Source organism: Tenrec ecaudatus, chromosome 5 (assembly GCF_050624435.1).
Source record: "Tenrec ecaudatus isolate mTenEca1 chromosome 5, mTenEca1.hap1, whole genome shotgun sequence".
In the NCBI taxonomy this organism is placed as follows: domain Eukaryota; kingdom Metazoa; phylum Chordata; class Mammalia; order Afrosoricida; family Tenrecidae; genus Tenrec; species Tenrec ecaudatus.
In genome coordinates, this window is record NC_134534.1 from 127,944,698 (window position 1) to 127,958,511 (window position 13,814).

Genomic DNA, 13,814 nt, shown 5'->3' on the forward strand with positions numbered 1-13,814 from the left:
CAAAGTGCCCGCTAGTTAACCTACATAGTCCAAGTGCCCGCTAGGTAACCAAGATAGTCCAATTGCGTGCTAGGGTATGTACATAGTCCAAGTGCCTGCTAGGAAACTGAGATAGTCCAAGTGCCCGCTAGTTAACCTACATAGTCCAACGACCGCTTGTTAACCTAGATAGCCCAAGTGCCCGCTAGTTAACCTACATAGTACAAGGGCCCGCTAGTTGACCTAGATAGTCCAAGTGCCCGCTAGTTAACCTAGATAGTCCAAGTGCCCGCTAGTTAACCTAAGTAGTCCAAATGTCCGATAGGGATTGGCACATAGTAGGACTAGTGGCCATTATCTGTGGCAAAACTCGCCACTGAAAGTGTTTGTCAGGTTCTTCATGATTAATGGAGGGTAGGGTAAAGGCAAATCTTTCCTTATCTTTCTTATGCAAAGGGATGGAGAAAAAACAATCCTTAATGTCTATTATAATGACGGTCCAGCCTTTAGGTATTGCAGATAGCAATGGGAGGCCTTTCTGCACAGGGCCTTGAGTGACATTTGGACGTTGATAGCTCTTAAATAATGCAACAATCTCCACTTCCCTGATTTTTTCTTAATAACAAATATGGGTGTGTTCCAGGGGGACACGGATGGTTCTAAATGTCCTAGTTCTAGCTGTTCCTTAACTACCCTTTGTGCCGCAATTAATTTTTCTACTGGGAGCAGCCACTGTGGTACCCAAACTGGCTCTGCTGAGAGCCACGGAATGGGTAGCGGCTCCGCAGTGGCCCCTAGGAAAAACCCAGACCTGTGCGATCTTTCTTCACTGCTACCTCTACTGGTTCAGGACGACCCTGTAGGTGTTTCCCAACTCCCTTTCCCGGTACATATCCCATTTTTTGCATATGTACTTGACTTATAGGTGAGTAATCATTGGTTAGTACTAATCCTAGGTGTGTCAACATGTCCCTTCCCCAAAATTTACAGGTAAGGGGAGGACATATGGTTGGAACTGGCCTGATTGTCCTTCCTCAGCTTTCCAGTGCAACCATCTGGTGCTTATCATAGGCATGGATGTATACCCGAGTCCTTGTAGAGACTGTGAAGATTATGTTACCGGCCAACAGGAAGGCCACCATTTGGTGGATATAATGCTTTTGTCTGCCCCTGTGTCTAATATACCTTCAAAGGTTTTCCCTTCAATGTCCAATGTCAAAGTTGGGCGTTGATCCAACTGCACTGAGAAAAAGGCCCCACCTTCTCCTGATGATCCAAAGCTCATTTTTTCTCTACTAACTTTAGTACTTGGGAACAGTGCATGCTTGCTAGGCAACACCAAGAGCTGCGCGATACGGTCTCCAGGTGAGATGGCATATATTCCCCGTGGGGAGGAGCACATTGCCTTCACTTGTCCTGTAAAATCCTGATCAATGACTCCTGGGTGCACAATTAAGCCTTTTAAGGTGGTGGAGGACCTACCAAGCAGCAAGCCCACGGTGCCTTCTGGAAGGGGACCATAAAAATCCATAGGGATGGGCTGGCATCCCTGCTATGGCGATAGTACTGCTCTGGTGGTGGCACTGAGGTCCACCCCTGCGGATCCTGCAGTGGCCCTTTTGGGAGTGGCCTCCCCAGTGGGCGGAGGCCGTCCTCCTGGATTGCCCCATACATCTGCGGGCCCTGGGGACGAGGGCCCCGCTTCCCGTTTTTTGGCTCCTGGTCATTTTGCTCTAGGGGGCGCCCCTTGCTATGTTTCACAGATCTGCATTCGTTGGCCCAATGTCTACCCTTACCACACCGAGGGCAAACTCCCGGGGTCCTTTTGGTCCCTATCCCAGTTTGACTCGCGGTGCCAGTAGGGCAATGTTTTTTAATGTGTCCTTCCTTACCACACTGAAAGCATTTTAGGGGGCCTCTTTTTTGGGCCGCCAATACTGCAGCAGCCAATCCTGCATTTGTCAAAGGACCACCAACTTCCCTGCAAGCCTTCATCCATGCCTGCAGTCCTTTGGACTTCCAGGGCGTTAGAACTGTTCTACATTCTTTAGTACACTGCTCAAAAACTAACTGCTCAATGAGAGACATGGCTGTGTCCTGATCTCCAAAGATTTTTCCTGCCGCTTCCAACATACGGGCGACAAAATCTGAGAAAGGCTCAGTAGGTCCCTGTACAATTTTAGTTAAGTTACCTCTAACCTCTCCTTTATTAGGCAAGGTCCTCCATGCCTTGCTCGCGGCAGTATTTATTTGTTGATATACCTGTATTGGGAAGGCTGTTTGATTGTTAACCCATCTTCCCTGACCTGTCAGCATTTCAAAATTCCATGCGGGTTGCCCCGCTGCGGCATTTTCCCTAGCCTGAGCCATTAATAGGTCCTGCCACAAGGATTTCCACTCCAAATACTGCCCTGTTGTCAAGACTGCTTTTGTAACAAAAGTCCAATCAGCAGGTGTCATAGCATTGCCTGTAAGTCTCTCAATCAGGGACTGAGTATAATTTGCATTGACACCATAAGATCTTACTGCTTCAGCTAAGTCCTTCACTTGCTTATGCTCTAAAGGCGTATGATAACGAGCATTATTCTGGTCCTCAAATACTGGCTACATTTGTTGTATTGCTATGCGGGTACCGGGTGGGCAAAAGGAGTATCCACACCCTTTCTGCCTGTTCTCGCTATAAGGGGGTGGCACGGACGGGCTCACAGCGGTTACTTGAAAAGCATTATACCGTCCCTCCTCGTAGTGAGCGGCTGCCTCCTCTAATTGTTCCTCTTCTTCCTCTGATAACTCAAGAAGCTCTAGTTCTCGCCACGGGTACAATGGTTCCGAATGGCGGGCATGGCTCTTCTTCTGTTGATCAACTTCCTCTTTTAACTGCGCAGCCTCCTCATTTTTAACAGCTTTGTGCTGCTTCCTATGAGCTCCTTGTTCTTCCTCCCGCTCTGTTTCTGACATGCCCTCTGAACATCTTCTAAAGCCTGCTACCCTGGGCGTAATGGCTGCTCACACTTTGTCCTCAATGCATACTTTCACTAGCTTCCAAATGGGTCTAATCCCCGGCTTCAGCCGTCCGGCTTCAGCAGCTCAGTCTATGTCTCACCCTAGCTTATTCCAGCTCGCAGATGTTAGCGAGCCTGTGGAAACAAACCATGGTCCTATCTCATCTATGTTTTTTACAAATTTACACAGTCTGTTCTGAAATTTTTAATGCTCTCTTACTCAATAGGGCATCGAGAGCCGTAACCATAGTCTTTATTGCCGCGTTCCCCATGTTGCCTTCTTATGTATACAAGGACTTAACACACGGGCGTGCACGGATTTATCTACACCCGTTTTATGCGCGATAAAGAAAAAGCGGCTGGCTGCTCGCCGTTAAAACCGAAAGCGGAAGTATTCACACGCCGACACTCAAGCACCAGCAAGTGGCTTAACAATCATTCAGGCTCATGTCTCTCAGAACTTACCGTTTCTTGCCACGTCTTGCGGTTCTGAATCCTCCCTGATGACAGGGGGTCTCCGCTCCTGCCGGAGGTGGTCGTTCCCATGTTTCGGCACCACTTGTCACGCGCTCAGTCTCGCCAGCAAGAAGGATGTGCGACAACAGGATTCTTCCACAGGCATTTAATGCGGGTTCGATTTGCAGATGCGGAAAAAAACCCCGAAGCCACAAACCACTGCTGCTTATATGCGCTCTATGGGGACGTGATGTGCATTGATTAGTGTGTTCGCCAGAAATCTTATTAGCATACTCCAGGGTGGAGTTATGACTAGGTCATCTAAACAGTGCGCATGCTCTAAGTGGTTGTTTACCACATAATTGGGCCATCGCCCTGACTGACCGGCGCAATCTTGTAATGGCTGCGAAAGCTGCGGCTTTCCACATACAACCAGCGTCTGGACCAAGAGCACGGTGCCCCACAGAACTGTGCCCATCGAACAGTCAATATCTCCTGGACTCTCAAAAGATCTGAGCTGACACCAACCCTCCCACATCCTTGCAGCCCCCAAAGATTGTATTTCGCAGGATGGCACCGGATCTGCAGCTCGTGGAGAGGGACATATCTGATCAGAGAACCCAGGGCAGAACAAGGAGGAGGAGGGGGAGAATGGAGCACATCCTGGCCCAATACACCTTGAGGATGATGTTCCCAATCAGAGAAGCCAGTCCACAGAGAAGACCACATGGGCAGCCCCACGATGAGAAACGTCCCTCAAAGACCCATAGCCTTAGAGGGGACAACACTGGACACACAGTGTGGGAACTGCGCCCGAACTGATCCTGCCACTTCGATGCATGACACTAAGAGAGTGCAGCGGAAGAGTAAGAAAACGGAGCATCAAAGTCCCCGGGGAATGCCAAAGGTGGACTTTGTGGTCAGGGTTCGGTGCCCCCACAGACTGGACTGGAAAACACTCCTAAAGTTCACCACACAGTCCTTGTACTTTTCTTTCTGGTTAGTGTTGTTTTCTTTTAGTGTCATTGGATTTGGGTTGGGTTTTGTTTTCATTTTTGTTTTTTTTTTTTTCTTTTTGCTGCTTGGTTTAGCTCAGAATTGTTTTGTGCATGTTATTACCTTTACAGGTGTGTCTAATTAAGAGAGGCTGGATGAACAATCTGGAGGAGTAAACATGTGACCGGCCCTTTCCATTGGGCAAGGGAGTGAGCACGGTGGGGGGAAAGGAAGTGGTGTAAAGAAACCCAGAGACAAGGGTACAACAAGTGATGGAAATCGGTGGTGAGGGGGGATGTAGGAGGCCTGGTAGGGCGTGATCAAGGGTAATGTAACCAAGAGTAATTACTGAAACCCAAAGGAAGACTGAGCATGGCAGTGGGCACGAGAGGAAAATCAAAGGGTATAGAACGCTTCAATTTTAATTTTTTGGGAAAAAATTATTTCTTTTTGTTGTGGACTTTCATAGTTATAAATATATATATATATGAATATATACATTTTTTAAATGTTATGAAAACATCATGCTCTGTGTTACAGAGTTAAATGGAAATAATGGGGAAGTACAGGAGGAGTCAAAAGTGACCAAAATAGAGTAACTGCCTAAGTCATTTTGGGTTCAATTGGAGTAAAGGCTTGTAAATTACCCGGTGTCCAAATTCCCACGGTGCCTCCTACAACGGGTAGAATGTTCAGGGATGTTTCAGGGCTGGGAGATTAGTAACCCCTAAGTCCAGGATACTTTAGGGCAGGGGTCCTGAAACTGTTTACCCAGGGGGCCAGTTCACTGTCCCTCAGGCCATTGGAGGGACAGACTATAGTTTAAAAAAAAACAAAAATTATGAACAAATTCATGTACACACTGCAGATCTTGCTTTGAAGTTCAAAAAGAAAAAAAAAATAAATGGGGCACATACACCCGGTAGGAAGGATCAATGTCCTCGGCTGTCTGCATGTGGCCCACAGGTTGTAGTTGAGGACCCCTGCTCTTTGCGTTCACCAAGAAGATGTGGTTTCAACCCAAAAGCTTGGAGACTATACATTTTGTTTAAAAGTGATGGGGCAAAAGGAGTCCCTGATTGACCCACGCAAGACTAGTTTTCCCATGCCCTATTACTAAGAGTTCATAGTTATGGTTAAGGGGAACCAGGACATCCCGATGTGATCTCTTTAATTCAAGTGTGGGCTGACATTGCCACTAAGAAGCCTGCAAATATAAAAGACTTACTCCCTCCCTCAAAGAAAGGGTCCTTGTTTCCAAAGTTTCAGGAAACATGGCAGGACCGGAAAAACAAACGGTCCAAGTTCCCAAACCACAAAGGTGGAGGCCATTCCTCCCCGTAACCCTCCCCCACTCCCTCCCCCTCCCCTTCACTTCCCCTCCCCTCCCCTCCTGATCTCTCTCCCCTAATCGGCTTTATCCCATTTTGCAGGAGAACTCTGTGAGTCAGATAGCTGGCTTCAGACCCCTTGGTTCCACCCCCGCCCTATAAGGTTTTTAGGGGCCAGAAATAGAAAACTTCTAACAGGAACTTATTGAGTCACTCCCTCCCCCTCCGGCCCCCCAACCTCACCCCCAACCCGAACCAGCAGCCCCCCACATACACTAGTACTAGTATGCCTTCCATACTCATCAGCCCACCTGGAATGACTGCCAGCAACTTCTCCACGTGCTGTCCACAACAGAGGAATGGTAGCCCTTCCAGACAGAGGCCCAGGAAGCAGTGAGTGAACCTGATGGTAAGCGAGAGGGCACTCCCCACTTGAGAGAATCTCTTCTGGCCACTACACGAACAATGTGGGATCTCAATTCCTAGAATGGCCCAGAGGGCTTTACCAGGTATCACCCGTTGCTCTTACATGACCCTCTGCAGAAGAGCTAGGAAACCTATGAATTTATCTAAGGTCAGTCAGAATTTTCAAGCTCTTATAAGAGAATGTCCGCCTATGTTTCTAGAGTGGCTGATGGAAGCCTACGGGCTTTATACCCCTAACGGCCTGGAGGTCCCGAGAACAGGAGGGCAATAAGTATTGCCTTTATGACTCAGTCAGTCTGCCTCAGACATGAAAAAGAAGTGGGAAGGGTTTGAAGGGAAAAATCATAGTGATTTGGTAGAAGTGGCTCATTGAGTGTATAACAACAGAGATGACCCTAGCACGACAGAGACAAAGAAACTAGCTAAAATACTAGTAATTGCCATGAGAGACCCTAGAGACTCAGCAAAAGGAGAGCATGGCCCACTCACGGAGAGACTAACCAGTGGGCACCGCCAAGCCATGGAGAAGGATCAATGTGCCTACTGCAGGAAAGAAGGACACTGGAAAAATCAGTGCCTTGAAAACCCCAGGAGAGGTGCACGACTCTCCACTAGAGTGGACAGGCCTCAACTGCATCTAGAAAGACCCAAGCAAGAGACAATAATGCTTGAAGAAGCTGAATGAAGGGGTCAGGGCTCTGTTTCACTTCGCCGCCAAAAGCCCAGGCAAACTGTCCATGTAGGAGGCCAGCCAGTAAATTCTTTGGTGGACACAGAGGCCAACTTCTCAGGTTCAGAAAGGAATACGGGCACATTTTCAAAAAGAAAGATGTGAATTACTGTGAGCCTATGATTCCTTCCACAGATAACTCACACCAGAAGATTTGCATGGAGGGTAGGTGGGCTTCCCAAGACAACAAGATAACAAATGTCGATCTGCCCTTTACCCAGTTAGCCACCTGGTTATGATGGCACTGGCTCCTGGCTCAGCTGCTGAGCCAGTGAAGCAGTTATAGCAGGAGAAGACTAGGTGGCCGGTGGACATCAACGGAGGGACCAAATCTCCACAGTGGGCTTCCTGTTTCAATATGGAGCCACGTATGTCACCTGCTGGACACCATCTTTATCCTGAGCTCATAATTACCACCCCAGGTCTAGAATGCAGCGCAGGTACACACTATATGAAACAGTGTCTGATTAACCACTCTCAATAACTTGCTGACATGGGAGTCTGGATAATCCAGTACATTTACTTTCCAGATGAGAAAACACACTCAAAAACACACAGGAGTTGACCCAGAGACACAGAACTGGTTAACAACAAAGTCATATTCACAACCAGCATCTGGACCAAGAGCACGGTGCCCCACAGAACTGTGCCCATCGAGCAGTCAATATCTCCTGGACTCTCAAAAGATCTGAGCTGACACCCACCCACCCCCACATCCTTGCAGCCCCCGAAGATTGTATTTCACAGGATGTCACTGGATCTGCAGCTTGCGGAGAGGGACATATCTGATCAGAGAACACAGGGCAGAACAAGGGGGAGGAGGGGAGAATGGAGCCCATCCTGGCCCAATACACCTTGAGGATGATGTTCCCAATCAGAGAAGCCAGTCCACAGAGAAGACCACACGGGCAGCCCACGATGAGAAACGTCCCTCAAAGACCCATAGCCCTAGAGGGGACAACACTGGACACACAGTGTGGGAACTGCGCCCGAACTGATCCTGCCACCTCGAGGCATGACACTAAGAGTGTGCAGCGGAAGAGAAAGAAAACGGAGCATCAAAGTCCCCGGGGAATGGCAAAGGTGGACTTTGTGGTCAGGGCTCGGTGCCCCAACAGACTGGACTGGAAAACACTCCTAAAGTTCGCCACACAGTCCTTGTACTTTTCTTTCTGGTTAGTGTTGTTTTCTTTTAGTGTCATTGGATTTTGGTTGGGTTTTGTTTTCATTTTTGTTTGTTTTTTTTTCTTTTTGTTGCTTGGTTTTGCTCAGTCTTGTTTTGTGCATGTTATTACCTTCACAGGTCTGTCTAATTAAGAGAGGCTGGATGAAGAATCTGGAGGAGTAAACATGTGACTGGCCCTTTCCATTGGGCATGGGAGTGAGCACGGTGGGGGGAAAGGAAGTGGTGTCAAGAAACCCAGAGACAAGGGAACAACAAGTGATGGAAATCGGTGGTGAGGGAGATGTAGGAGGCCTGGAAGGGCGAGATCAAGGGTAATGTAACCAAGAGGAATTACTGAAACCCAAAGGAAGACTGAGCATGACAGTGGGCACAAGAGGAAAATCAAAGGGTATAGACGAGTGAGCTGGGAAGCAAGGGCCAGTTATAGATGTCCACATAAAGGCATGTACATATGTACATATATTTACAAAGGGGCATGGGGAAATAGATCTATGTCCATATGTTTATAGATTTAGTATTGAGGTAGCAGATGGACATAGGGCCTCCGCTCAAGGAATCCCTCATTGCAAGAACACTGTTTTATAAAATTGGCATTCTAAGATGCTCACCTTCCCTACACAATCACTGACCACAAAGCGGCTGCATAAGCAAATGTGGTGAAGAAATCCGATGGTGTCCAGCTACCTAAAGATATAGCGTGTGGGGTCTTAAAGGCTTGAGGGTAAAGAAACAGCCATCTGGCTCTGAAGCAACAGAGCCCACATGGAGAAAGCATACCAGCCTGTGTGATCACAAAGTTTTAAAGGGATAAGGCAACAGGCATCATGAGAACAAAAAAAATCTTATCATGGAGAACGAGAGGGGACTGCCGGGTATAGACCCAAAACCTATTTGCAGTGCACTGGACATCCCCTTACAGAAGGATCTCAGAGTGGAGATTAAAGAATACAGGGTATGAGACAGCAAAGATGAAACACAACTTTCCTCTATTTCTTAATGCTTCCTCTTGCCCCACTATCATGATCCCAGTTCTACCATACTAATCTGGCCAAACTAGAGAAGGTATTCTAGTACCGATAGGAATTTCAAACACGGGGAATCCAGAGTGGATGGGCCCTTTACCAGTGTTATGAGTGGAGATACTGGGAGGGTGGAGGAAGGGCAGGATGGAAAGTGGGAACCGATTACAAGGATCTTCATTGACCTCAAAAGAAAGGTGGGTGAAGATATGACAAAAGAATTAGTACATTTCCAAGGGTTGATGAGGGATGGGTGGCGGGCATTGAGGGGGGGAAAAATGAGGAGCTGAGGCCAGGGGCTTGGGTGGAGAGTGGATATTTTGTGAATAAGGAGGGCAATTAATGTACAGATGTGCTTCAAACAGATGATGTATTTATGGATTGCGGTTAGTGTTGTAGGAGCCACTAATGAAAAGATCATAAAAGAAACAAAAATAATCTTGGCAGAGGGCTCATGCAAGGATGATCTCAGGCTGGATTAGACAAGTCAAAACATCTACTGGAGTCGCCTCACCCTGTGTCTATTACTGAGTCAGCCATGATGCTTAGGACCCACAGCCCCAGCAGCTGGCCAGAGAGGGAGGTGGATCTCTCTGGCCATTCCACAGGGGGAATGGTCCTCTGTCCTGCAGGGCCCACCCTCCTTTGTAAGCGTGCTGCATGGGGCAAGGCTTTCATGGAGTCCACACCATGGGAGCTCTACTACTCATGGGGGATTGGCAGGAAGCCTCTGCTCATGTGCATACACCACCACCTAGCTGGAGGATCTCCGTGAACAAAGCCTGAGGCAGACAACAAGCCCACTAACTGATGCTGTAAGAGATACAATCAGCATCCAGAAACCTGCAACTGGGAGTAAGAGGCAGCATACCTTGGTCCCAGCCCCTCCCACTCTAATCTACAAGGAGTGACATTGCAAAGCAGAGGGTTTTCATAAAGCACTTCCAGGACTGTGGAATGAGCAGCCTCGTTTGTGGACATGGATACTCTGTGATCCAGACGTACTACCTCCTCCCTTACATTCAGCTGAGACAAAAACCCTTGCAAGCAGAAAGCCATGCATCTGAACAGTATCCACCAGCCACTCATGTGCAGCCCAGCTGCCTCCAAAGAGCCTTCCTGAGTGAGAGAGAAATCATGCAGAAGCCTGGTCTGCACTCAAGAGAGTTTTATGAGCGTTAGGGAGGCGTGGTGGGCAAGTCTGGCCGACCCCAGTGGCTGAATTGAATTTACATGGCCTAGATTGGTCAATCCAGGTACAGGAACCACCCAGGTGACCTCCCCTTCATGGCCAGAAATCTGGACCTCTGAGCATGCACAGGGTGCCTCTCCTAACTTGGCTCTTATCTTGGCCCTATGGGCATGCATAACGGATGCCCCAGTCCCTAGCATAGCTACCTAACATTTGCCCCCCTGAAGAGATATGGACCCAAATCTTTGGGGTACTGGGCGACGACATCTCTAGCTGCTTCCTGCTGGCAAAAGGGGCGAAGTGGGGCTTTGGGTCCATACCCTTCCTACACTGCTGGGAGGGGTTGTCCATTGAGGGCAACTTTATCCAGGATGGATAAGGTTGAGGTGGTCCAGGAGATGGTAGTCGTGGACCTGGCACACTTGGTTCGGAAGCTTTAGTCACCCGATAACTTCTGGGAAAAACAAATGGTCTAAAAGGTGAACAGTTTGACTGTGACAAGGCTAAGCTTGTGAGGTGGCAGTGGCCTTGAAATTAGGTGAGTGTCACAGGAAACAAAAATAATCTTAGGATTACCAGACATGTGTGTTTGTTCATTGGAAGTACAGGAAGAGGGATAAAAGCATTCACACTTTCCCCTAGGAGGGCACAGGTTTGGGCACTACTAGGTGCAGTCGGATCACTGATTCATTTATGATGCTAAGGTCTTGGACACGCTGATCAGACCCATCCTTCTTTTTAACCCTATAACGCTTCAATTTTAATTTTGGGAAAAAATTTTCTTTTTGTTGTGGACTTTCATAGTTATAAATATATATATGTATTAATATATACATTTTTTAATGTTATGAAAACATCATGCTTCGCGTTATAGAGTTAAATGGAAATAATGGGCTAGTGCAGGAAAGTGACCAAAATAGAGTAACTGCCTAAGTCATTTTGAATTTTCTTGGGTTCAATTGGAGTAAAGGCTTGTAAATTACCCGGGTTCCAAATTCCCATGGTGCCTCCTACAACGGGTAGAATGTTCAGGGATGTTTCAGGGCTGGGAGATTAATAACCCCTAAGTCCAGGATACCTTAGGGCAGGGGTCCTGAAACTGTTTACCCAGGGGGCCAGTTCACTATCCCTCAGGCCTTTTGAAGGAAAGACTATAGTTTAAAAAAACAAATATTACGAACAAATTCATGTGCACACTGCACATATTGATTTGAAGTTCAAAAAAAAATAAATGGGGCACATACACCCGGCAGAAAGGATCAACGTCCTCGGCTGTCTGCATGTGGCCCACAGGTTGTAGTTTGAGGACCCCTGCTCTCGGCATTCACCAAGAGGATGTGGTTTCAACCCAAAAGCTTGGAGACTCTACAATTTGTTTAAAAGTGATGGGGCAGAAGGAGTCCCTGATTGACCCACGCAAGACTAGTTTTCCCATCCCCTATTACTAAGAGTTCATAGTTGTGGTTAAAGGGAACCAGGATATCCCGATCTGATCCCGTTACTTCATGTGTGGGCTGACATTGCCACTAAGAAGCCTGCAAATATAAAAGACTTACTCCCTCCCGCAAAGAAAGGGCCCTTGTTTCCAAGGTTTCAGGAAACATGGAAGGACCGGAAAAACAAACGGTCCAAGTTCCCAAAACCACATAGGTGGAGGCCATCCCTCCCCATCATCCTCCCCCACCCCTCCCCTCCCCTCACGAGCTCCCTCCCCTCCCCTCACGAGCTCCCTCCCCTCCCCTCACGAGCTCCCTCCCCTCCCCTCACGAGCTCCCTCCCCTCCCCTCACGAGCTCCCTCCCCTCCCCTCACGAGCTCCCTCCCCTCCCCTCACGAGCTCCCTCCCCTCCCCTCACGAGCTCCCTCCCCTCCCCTCACGAGCTCCCTCCCCTCCCCTCACGAGCTCCCTCCCCTCCCCTCACGAGCTCCCTCCCCTCCCCTCACGAGCTCCCTCCCCTCCCCTCACGAGCTCCCTCCCCTCCCCTCACGAGCTCCCTCCCCTCCCCTCACGAGCTCCCTCCCCTCCCCTCACGAGCTCCCTCCCCTCCCCTCACGAGCTCCCTCCCCTCCCCTCACGAGCTCCCTCCCCTCCCCTCACGAGCTCCCTCCCCTCCCCTCACGAGCTCCCTCCCCTCCCCTCACGAGCTCCCTCCCCTCCCCTCACGAGCTCCCTCCCCTCCCCTCACGAGCTCCCTCCCCTCCCCTCACGAGCTCCCTCCCCTCCCCTCACGAGCTCCCTCCCCTCCCCTCACGAGCTCCCTCCCCTCCCCTCACGAGCTCCCTCCCCTCCCCTCACGAGCTCCCTCCCCTCCCCTCACGAGCTCCCTCCCCTCCCCTCACGAGCTCCCTCCCCTCCCCTCACGAGCTCCCTCCCCTCCCCTCACGAGCTCCCTCCCCTCCCCTCACGAGCTCCCTCCCCTCCCCTCACGAGCTCCCTCCCCTCCCCTCACGAGCTCCCTCCCCTCCCCTCACGAGCTCCCTCCCCTCCCCTCACGAGCTCCCTCCTCTCCCCTCACGATGATCTCCCTCCCCTCCCCTCACGATGATCTCCCTCCCCTCCCCTCACGATGATCTCCCTCCCCTCCCCTCACGATGATCTCCCTCCCCTCCCCTCACGATGATCTCTCTCCCCTCCCCTCACGATGATCTCTCTCCCCTCCCCTCACGATGATCTCTCTCCCCTCCCCTCACGATGATCTCTCTCCCCTCCCCTCACGATGATCTCTCTCCCCTCCCCTCACGATGATCTCTCTCCCCTCCCCTCACGATGATCTCTCTCCCCTCCCCTCACGATGATCTCTCTCCCCTCCCCTCACGATGATCTCTCTCCCCTCCCCTCACGATGATCTCTCTCCCCTCCCCTCACGATGATCTCTCTCCCCTCCCCTCACGATGATCTCTCTCCCCTCCCCTCACGATGATCTCTCTCCCCTCCCCTCACGATGATCTCTCTCCCCTCCCCTCACGATGATCTCTCTCCCCTCCCCTCACGATGATCTCTCTCCCCTCCCCTCACGATGATCTCTCTCCCCTCCCCTCACGATGATCTCTCTCCCCTCCCCTCACGATGATCTCTCTCCCCTCCCCTCACGATGATCTCTCTCCCCTCTCCTCACGATCTCTCTCCCCTAATCGGCTTTATCCCATTTTGCAGGAGAACTCTGAGAGTGGGAGAGCTGGCTTCAAACCCTTTCTTTCAACCCCCGCCCTATAAGGTTTCTAGGGTCCAGAAATAGAAAACTTCTAACAGGCCCTTATTGAGTCACTCCCTCCCCCACCGGCCCCCCAACCTCACCCCCACCCCTAACAAGCAGCCACACACACACTAGTACTGGTATGACTTCCATACTCATCAGCCCACCTGGAATGCTTGCCAACAACTTCTCCTGGTGCTGTTCACAACGGAGGAGGGTAGCCCTTCCAGACAGAGGCCCAGTAAGCAGTCAGTGAACCTGATGGTCAGCGAGCGGGCACTCCCCACTTGAGAGAAACTCTTTT